Genomic DNA, 8,921 nt, shown 5'->3' with positions numbered 1-8,921 from the left:
TCCCAGCTCTGACATTCCCTGTTCTAAGGCCCTCCCAGCTCTGACATCCCCTGTTCTCAGGCTCCTCCCAGCTCTGACATCCCCTGTTCTAAGGCCCCTCCCAGCTCTGACATCCCCTGTTCTAAGGTCCCTCCCAGCTCTGACATTCCCTGTTCTAATGTTCCTCCCAGCCCTGACATTCCCTGTTCTCAGGCCCCTCCCAGCCCTGACATCCCCTGTTCTCAGGCTCCTCCCAGCCCTGACCTTCCCTTTTCTGAGGGCCCTCCCAGCTCTGACATCCCCTGTTCTCAGGCCCTTCCCAGCCCTGACATTCCCTGTTCTAAGGCCCCTCCCAGCTCTGACATTCCCTGTTCTAAGGCCCCTCCCAGCTCTGACATTCCCTGTTCTCAGGCCCTCCCAGCTCTGACATTCCCTGTTCTAAGGTCCCTCCCAGCCCTGACATTCCCTGTTCTAAGGCCCTCCCAGCCCTGACATCCCCTGTTCTCAGGCTCCTCCCAGCTCTGACATTCCCTGCTCTCAGGCCCCTCCCAGCTCTGACATTACCTGCTCTCAGGACCCTCCCAGCCCTGACATTCCCTGTTCTCAGGCCCCTCCCAGCTCTGACATTGCTCATTCCGTGCTCGAAAGCCTCTTTCTAGTTCCAACATCCTATGACTCTTCCTTCTGTTTTCAAATCCTAGGAATAAAATGCATCACCCCTTCAGCTCTTGGGTGATGCGCCCGTCACCTGAGGACCAGCCTAGCAATGCTCAGAGTTCCTCATTACAGGTTGGCTGCAGGTGACATATTTTCTAGGAGAACAAAGGCCACAAAGCTTAGCAGAGTACTTGTGGTCATGTCAGGGCAGGGGCTGCTCCTTACTGCGCTTAGGAACCATCTGATCAACCTTTCATTTTACAGGTGAAGGAGTGAAATGATTCGCCCAGGGTCAGGGTCACACAGCCAGCTACAGCCCGATGTGCTGACTCTCCAACATATTCCTTCCATGACACTGTTGAAATGCGGATCCCTGGCGTATTTCTTCACCACCAACCCAGAGAGGCAGGCAGGGTGTTTTCACTGGCTGTCTCCCAAGCCTCAAACTCCCTCCTTCCTCTTTGCCCCCTCCTGGCATCCCAGGCTTCCTTCAACTCCCAGCTAAAGTCTCACCTTCTGCATTAAGCCTTTCCCGTTCCTCCCCTTCCCGGGATCGATCCCTCCCCTCCTCCCCCCATTTACCAGATCTATACCTTGTTTGCAGAACTATTCGTAAAACTTTGTATTTGCATTGCAAAGCAAACAAACAACGCTGTTTGCTCCTTGTGTTCCCCAATAGTTTGTGGGTGCCTCGAGAGTAGAGACTGTCTTTTGCCCTTCTTTGTATCCGAAGCGTTTAGCAGTGTCTAGCACATCGTAGGTGCTTAACAAAAGTTTGCTGAGTGACTGACAGCAAGTATTAACACCTCCATTTTACAAACGAAGTGAAGCTCGGAGAGAAGTGACCTACCAGGGTCACACAGCAAGTCCAACACTGGGACTAGAAATTCACATCTTCTTACTCCAGTCCAGGTTTTTGCTTGTTTTTGTTTGTTTTTATGGGCTCCGCACTTCTCTTGGAAGCACCAGAGAATTCGGGATTGTAAAGGGTGGGTGGGAGCAGTGTGGAGGTCCTCCTCAGAGAACTCCCATCGCCCTCCCTCTTCTCTTCATAGAGCCTTCGTAGGGGATCTCAGGTCCCTCTTTCTCTAGCCTTTTCAGATTCTCCCCAGCCTCCCTTCTAACGCACTGTTAAGGTGAATTTGGAGTCCCGGGCTGGGAGAGGAGACGGTGCAGTTTAAGCAGTGTCCAGCAGGTGGCAGGACACACACATGTGAAGCGAGTCTAGGAACCGCCCCAGGGACTGAACCCAGGATCTCACGAGTACAAAAAAGTCCTCTCTACCCATGCAGGTGGGCACCTTCTCTGCGACTATGACTCTCAGAGCAGGGCTTCTTAACCGCTTTAGTATCATGGGGTCCTTTGGCATTCTGGTGAAGTCTATGGATCCCCTCTAAGAACAATGCTTTCAAATGCATGAGATAAAATACCCAGGATAAAAGAAAAAAGGAAAACAATTACATCGAAATCCACGTAATAAAATACTTCAAGACAAGTTCACGGACCCCAGGTCCAGAGAACTGCCCAGAGCACTCAGAGGTTACACGGTCGACATGCGTCCCAGACGGGACTCCGACGCAGGTCGGAGACCAGCTTTCAACCCACTGTGGCACACAGGAAAACGTCACACGCGTCTCAATTTTCCAAAGCCAGCTCTGAATTCTAAGAGCGGATTCTGGGTCCAATTGTGATCTGCAACTTACAGAATGAAGATGGGACCAGAGAGTGGAGGGTACCGGGATAATTTTCCTGGAGAAATTACCCGAGCACTGGTCTTTCCTTGTGATTCAAGGCCCTTCACAACCTGGCACCCCCTGAATGCTGCAGTCTTGGAGGCAGAGGACATGGGTTTGAATCTTGGCTCTGCTCGCTACCTATATAGTACAGGTCCCTCAGCTCTCTGGGCTCCAGTTTCCTCCGATAGAGCCTATAGGACCTCTCAGGTTCCTTCAGGCTCAAGGTGTAGGAGCCTGACTTCTGAGCTTTTGCTCATACTAGTCCTTTCCATCTACAGTAGGTTCCAGGCGAACTGGTCAATTCTATTTTGCAAACATGCCCTGTGCTTTCCTGCCCCCTTGCTTTTGTTCAAGCTGTTCCCTATTCCTAGGATACCATCCCTGTCAATCGGCCAATTATTTTTTATCTATTCTTTAAGCCCACCTCAGAAATCACTCCAAGAAGCCTTTCCTTTACCTCAAGTTAGCATCACCCACCCCCACCTCCTCCACACTGCCTAATATTTCATTCTGTACTTCTTCATAGTAGCTAGCATTTTTCTAGTACATGTGGGTCTGCAAAGTTCTTTGCTGTTGTTCAGTCATTTTTCAGTCACGTCCAACTCTGTGACCCCATTTGGGGTTTCCTTGGCAAAAATACTGGAGTGGTTTGCCATTTCCTTCTCCAGCTCATTTTACAGATGAGGAAAGTGAGGCAAACAGGGTGAAGCGACTTATCCAGGGTCACACAGCTAGTGTCTGAGGCCAGATTTGAACTCAGGAAGGCTCATCTTCCTGATTCTGGGCTTGGTAGTCTATCCACTGTGCCACCTAGCTGCCTGCAGCTCTTTCCATAATCATAATAGCTAGCATTTATATAGTACCTTACAACCCTATGATGTAGTGCTATTATTCCCATTTTGCAGATGAAGAAAATGAGGCAGGCAGTTATTAAGGGACCCAAGGCAGGATTTGAACTCAGGTCTTTCTGACTCCAAGTTTGGTACTCTCTCCACTATGCTACCTAAGTTGCTTAACACAGCTTATCTCATCTGGTCCTCACCACAACCACAGGAGGTAGGTGCTATTAGTATAACGATCATCCCCATTTTACAGATGAGGAAACTGAGGCTAAATGTGTTTAAGTGCCTTGCCTAGGATCACACAGCTACTGTCCCAAGACAAGATTTGAACTCAGGTCTTCCTGACTCCAAGTCCAGCACTCTACTATGCACCCAGTTGTCTAGAAAAGCTTCCTACATGATTCTGTACTGAACAGGCCCCCGATAAGTGTTGGTGGGTGGGGAGAGCCAGAGCTCGAGCCCAGGATGAGTGAGGGCTGGGGTGCAAGGAGGGGCCCAACTGGGGATCTGACATGGGAATGGGGGGAGGATTCCCCAGACTTCCCATCCCCATCTATGCTTCCAGCCACTCCAATCACCTCATCTCATCCCCAAACGTGCCAATGGATGTGACCTCAAAAGGTACTCCCTCCCTCGGTCAGCCCCTCCCATTAACGCGCCTGCTCCATCAACCTCATCCATCCCCTAAATGTCAGGTTTCCAATCCCTGAATAAAAGAATTCAGTAGGCACATGTATAATCTGTATCAAACTGTTTGCCTTTTCATGGAGCAGAGTGGGAAGAGAGGGAGGGAGAGCATTTGGAACTCATAATTTTAAAAAATTGTTTCAGGCCAAAATCTACCCCACCTTCACAACATCAGTTATCTGCCACCATCATGATTTAAGCCAAAATTTCTGATGCGTGCTCAGATGAAGGATGAAAGGTGGAATCACAAGGAAGCAATGATCTATATCAATTTACCTTCATGCATGGTATGGTTAGAATATTTCTGCATTGAAATATAATAATAATGTTGGGTAATCTCAGTAAAAGCAAATACTGATGTGCTAAAACGCTATTTTGTAAAAATCACTGGAACATTCAGCCTTACAGAGTGAAATGAGAGTATTCTAATGGACCAGTGTTTTAACAAAAGTATTATATTGTATCATCAACACTCTTTTGTTAACTCTGATGAATACTGAAGAGCAATTTTAATAAAATACAGTTTACAAAAAAAAAAAACCTGTTAAAATCCTTTTACCTGTAATTGAGGGGGAGGAAAAACAAAAGAGAGAAAAATGTTAGTTGGCTGACCAAAAAAAAAATTAGTAATAATTCAGTAAAAGTGCCCTGGGTCTCAAGAGGGACCAGAGTACCTTATTCATAAGAACCTAGATGTAGACGTGGAAAGGCTCTCAGAGGCTTTCAAATCCTGCCCACAGAGATAAAATGATTCCCTTACCCACAGTCAGACATGGAGGCTCAAAGACAGGATTTGAACCCAAATCTTCTGACTGCAGGGCCAGCATTCTTTGCACTATGCAATGCTGTCCAATTCCTGACTTTTTAAAAAGTTAAGACAGTAATACGATTTAGGGCTGAAAGGGAACTCTGAGATCATCTGGCCCAAGCCCTGTATTTTAGAGGCGAGATCCCCAAACCCCAGAGAAGGGAAGTGATTCGACTAAGGCCACACAGAGGAGAAACAGAGAAGCCAGGATTCAAATCCAGACCATCTGTGGCCAATGTCTGTACTCTACCCCTCCAGTGTGTTGCATCTGGTCTACACTACCCTTTGCGTTTCTTAGAGATGTCCAGTTTTGGGTTTGGGCAGCTGTGCTCATCTTCCACCTGGATCTCTAATTTTTCTGGCAAAAACATCCGGCAATTCTTTAAAGAAGCAGAGGCCGAATTTGAACCCAAATCTTCAAATCCAACAGTCCATTTCCCCACTTGTGGAAGGCTCTACAGGGACATCAGGGAAGTGGAACTGAACCTTTGGGAAAATGTTCCGTATGTTTGCGTACGCTTCATAGGATTTCTTCTGCACACACAATTGGACCTAACTGTTGTTTAACCCCTTGAGCTTGGATCATTTAGTCAACAAATGAACATTTATTAAATGTCTACTATGTGCCAGACACTGCAAATGGCTGGGGATAAAAAATAAGAAAAAAGAAAGACAATCCCTGCCCTCAGGGAGCTTACAGGCTAACAGGGGAGGACAATACACAAAAGGAAAACGAATAGGGGTGTGGGAGGCTGGGGGAAAAAAATCCATAGGGTGGACCATTGGTGGTCCATAAGGTGGAGTCCAGTCCAAAGAATGCAAGCTGGTGGGAAATGGCTTGTCACGGTGATTGTGACCTTCCCTAAGTAAACTGTAGGCATCTTGAGGGTAGAGGTGGCTTCTTCTTGTACCTTTGCCTCTGCTCCCCAGTAAGGAGCTGAGCACAAGGGCCAACAATTAACTTTGTCATTACAGAAGTGCAAAGAAATCACTTCAATATCCTGTCTTCCACTCCAAACATTCTGTCTTGTTTCTTTTCAAATGCCGTAACTTGCTTGAGTAACTTGGTAACTCGCTTGAGAATATTCCGGTGGGAAAGAAGGTGATTAACAAAAGAAGGGTCCCATGTACACCAAGATATTTAATCAGCACTTTTTGTGGCAGCACAGACTTGGAAACAAAGCTGATGGCTATCGACCAGGGAATGATTAAATGAATTGTGGCATGTGAATGGGATGCAGAATCATTGCCATATAAGAAACTATGAACCTGATGCCTTCACAGGCATGAGAAGTTACAGGAACAGATGCAAAGTGACTTAATTAAATAGAGCCATGAAAATAATATACAATCAAAGTGGAAATAACCACAAAATAATGGAATGTTGTAAAATTGACAAAGAATCAGCTTGGCCCCAAACAAGACACGTGAGAAGACACTTGCCCTTACTCTTTTGAGAAGGTTGGGGTGGAGTTCCCAGGGGAACGTTGACTATATTGTCAGATTTTTTTTTCAGTATATTGGTTGATTTTTGTTAAATTTTGTTTTTCCTCTTTTTTAAAAAAAGATTCTTTGTTTTAAAGGATGTCTCCCTGGGAAGGGGAAGGGGGCACTGGGGAAAGTCTAGACAATGTAAAAACAATAGATATCAATAAAAATCGATTTAAAAAAACAAACCCTGGGAAGGCTCCCAAAACCTGCCCCTCTCGAGGGCTGTTTGCATCATTTATGATTCTTCACCCAGTCAATGTTCAAAACTTGAGTCTTCCTTGGTCCTTCTGTTAGCAAATGATGTCAACCCTAAGTCCAGGCCATCTCTTAATCTTCTGCCCCCTCTTTGTTACCCCCACCCCCCATACAGACCCTCATCGCCTTACACACGATTATCACATCAGCCTCCCCATTGGCCTCCCTGCCTTGTTTTCCCCACTCCAGACCATCCTATACCTGGCTGCCAGAGTAATTTTCCTTAAAGGCAGGTCTGCCCATGTGACTTCCCTAGTCACTCAACTCCAGATTTCCTATAGCCTCTAGGATAAAACATAAACTCCTCCGTTTAATTTGTAAAGCCCTTTGCAACCTGGCCCCAACCTCTTTATGGCCTCACTGGACATTACAATCCCATCTGTGCTGTGACACAGCCCAAAGTTCCTTACAACACTGCTCCTTTCAATTCTATCTCTGGTCTACCTTTGCAGTGGCCGTCTCTCATACCTGACGAGCGCTCCCTTCCTCACAGAACTCCTCTTTCTCAACGACGCAGCTGAAGCATTCTAGTGCCCTCTGCTCCCCCAAATCCCTAGTATTTAACTGATTTTATTTATTCTCTTTATTATGGCAGCTGGCTCATACAGTGCATAAAGGGCTGGATTTGGGAGTCAGTTAAGACCTGAGTTCAAATCTTGCCTCAGACGCTGTGACCTTGGGCAAATCACTCTAACCACTAACTCAGTTTTCTCATCTGTAACATGGGGATAATAATTGCATCTACCTCACAGAGGAGATAACACATGAAAAGTGCTTTGCAAACCTTATATAGAAATGCTAGCTACTTATATATGTCTCCCCAGTAAATGGGAGCTTGTAGGGTTTGTCTATTTTCATGCCCTGTGCTTAACACAAAGAGGGCATTTAATAAATACTTGTGGGGCAGCCAGGTGGTGCAGTGGATAACCTCCAGCCTTGGAGTCAGGAGGACCTGAGTTCAAATCCAGCCTCAGACACATGACACTTACTAGCTGTGTGACCCTGGGCAAGTCACTTAACCCCGATTGCTTCACCAAAAAAAGCATAAAATAAAAAAATAAAAAAATACTCAATTGACCCTTTCACATCTTTTTCCAAGACGCCTTCCATGCCCCTCTAGTTGGTGACACTTCGAGGCCTACCTCACTTAGCATTTATCTCCTATTGTAGACGTATCTCATTTCCCACATGTCTTATAGCTCTCTGCTAGACCAGAGGCTCCCCTGACGACAGGGTCCTCCACCTTATCTCATGTCAACACCTACTTGGCATAATATGTGCACACACAATAGCTACTTGGCATGCCACTGCTGAATCATGAAGGTCCCTCTGAAGCCTCCCCTCAACACTTTGAAACTTGCTTTTATAGAAACATGGGATTTTAAAGTTGGCAGGGCCTTCAAAGACCAATTCCTACTGTAACTCCTTCATTTTGAGGAGGAAACCGGGGCTGAGTGACTTGTCCCAGGTCACACCGCTAGTACATGGCTCGAGCTGGGATGCAAGCCTGGGTTTTTGGCCTTCTCTTTTCAGCTGGGTATTGCTCTTTTCCAAGAAAAGCATTCTTCTCTGCCCACCTTGGGGGCACTTGCCCCGGCATACTCCCTTTACAGCACTTCTCAAGAAAGCTGGCTCGATCCCACGGTAATAATCTCACTACTAGGTCTCTACCTGGACACTAACTTGTTTACTCATGACGGAGGTGATTCAAGGGCTGTTCAGAAAGAGCCAGGGTACCAGCCCGGTTCTCACAGTACAGCTGTGTCTGTGGTTACATGCTGGGAAGCACGCTGACCAGCTGCAGTGCAGCCGGGGAGCCAAGAATGGAGGGGCATGGCCACCAAGCCGTAAGACTGGCCAAGGTAATCAGGATGCTTACAGTGAAGCAGATTGATGGGGGCGTGAGAGCTGTGGCTAAGCCTCTGAAGGACTCCTATCACAATGCTTGTCATGCTCCAGAGGCCAAAGCAGGAGAGAAATGAGGGCTAGCAGTCACTGAGTGACCAAGCCAGGCTTCCATAAGGGGGTTAGAGGTGTCCTCAGACAGAATGGGCTGCTGAAGTTATCAGGTAGTGAGCTCCCCGTCACCGGAGATAGTGTCGCCAAGATTGGACTTTACTACAGGAAAAGTCAGGGAATCCTGAATTTAACTATTGCCCTTGACATTCACTAGCTGTGTCAACACTGGTAAGTTATTACAGCTCTGAGCCTCAGTTCCCTCATCTGAAAATAGAAATAGTACTTACTTCCCAGAGTTGTTATGGGCCTCAAATGAGAAAATACACGCCAAGTACTTATTTAATGCATATTTTAAAGCACAACAGGTCAGCGCGCATTGTAATTCCATGGCCAAGGAACATCCACTTTACTTGGATGGCATTAAACATTTTGTCTCAAATGAAAGCAAATATTTGAATCTCATTAGCAAAGCGGTAATGAGCTATAAAAATAGGACAATGAATACCA

This window comes from Vombatus ursinus, unplaced genomic scaffold, assembly GCF_900497805.2.
Source record: "Vombatus ursinus unplaced genomic scaffold, bare-nosed wombat genome assembly UNPS02014825.1, whole genome shotgun sequence".
Taxonomy (NCBI): domain Eukaryota; kingdom Metazoa; phylum Chordata; class Mammalia; order Diprotodontia; family Vombatidae; genus Vombatus; species Vombatus ursinus.
This window is presented reverse-complemented; position numbering follows the sequence as displayed.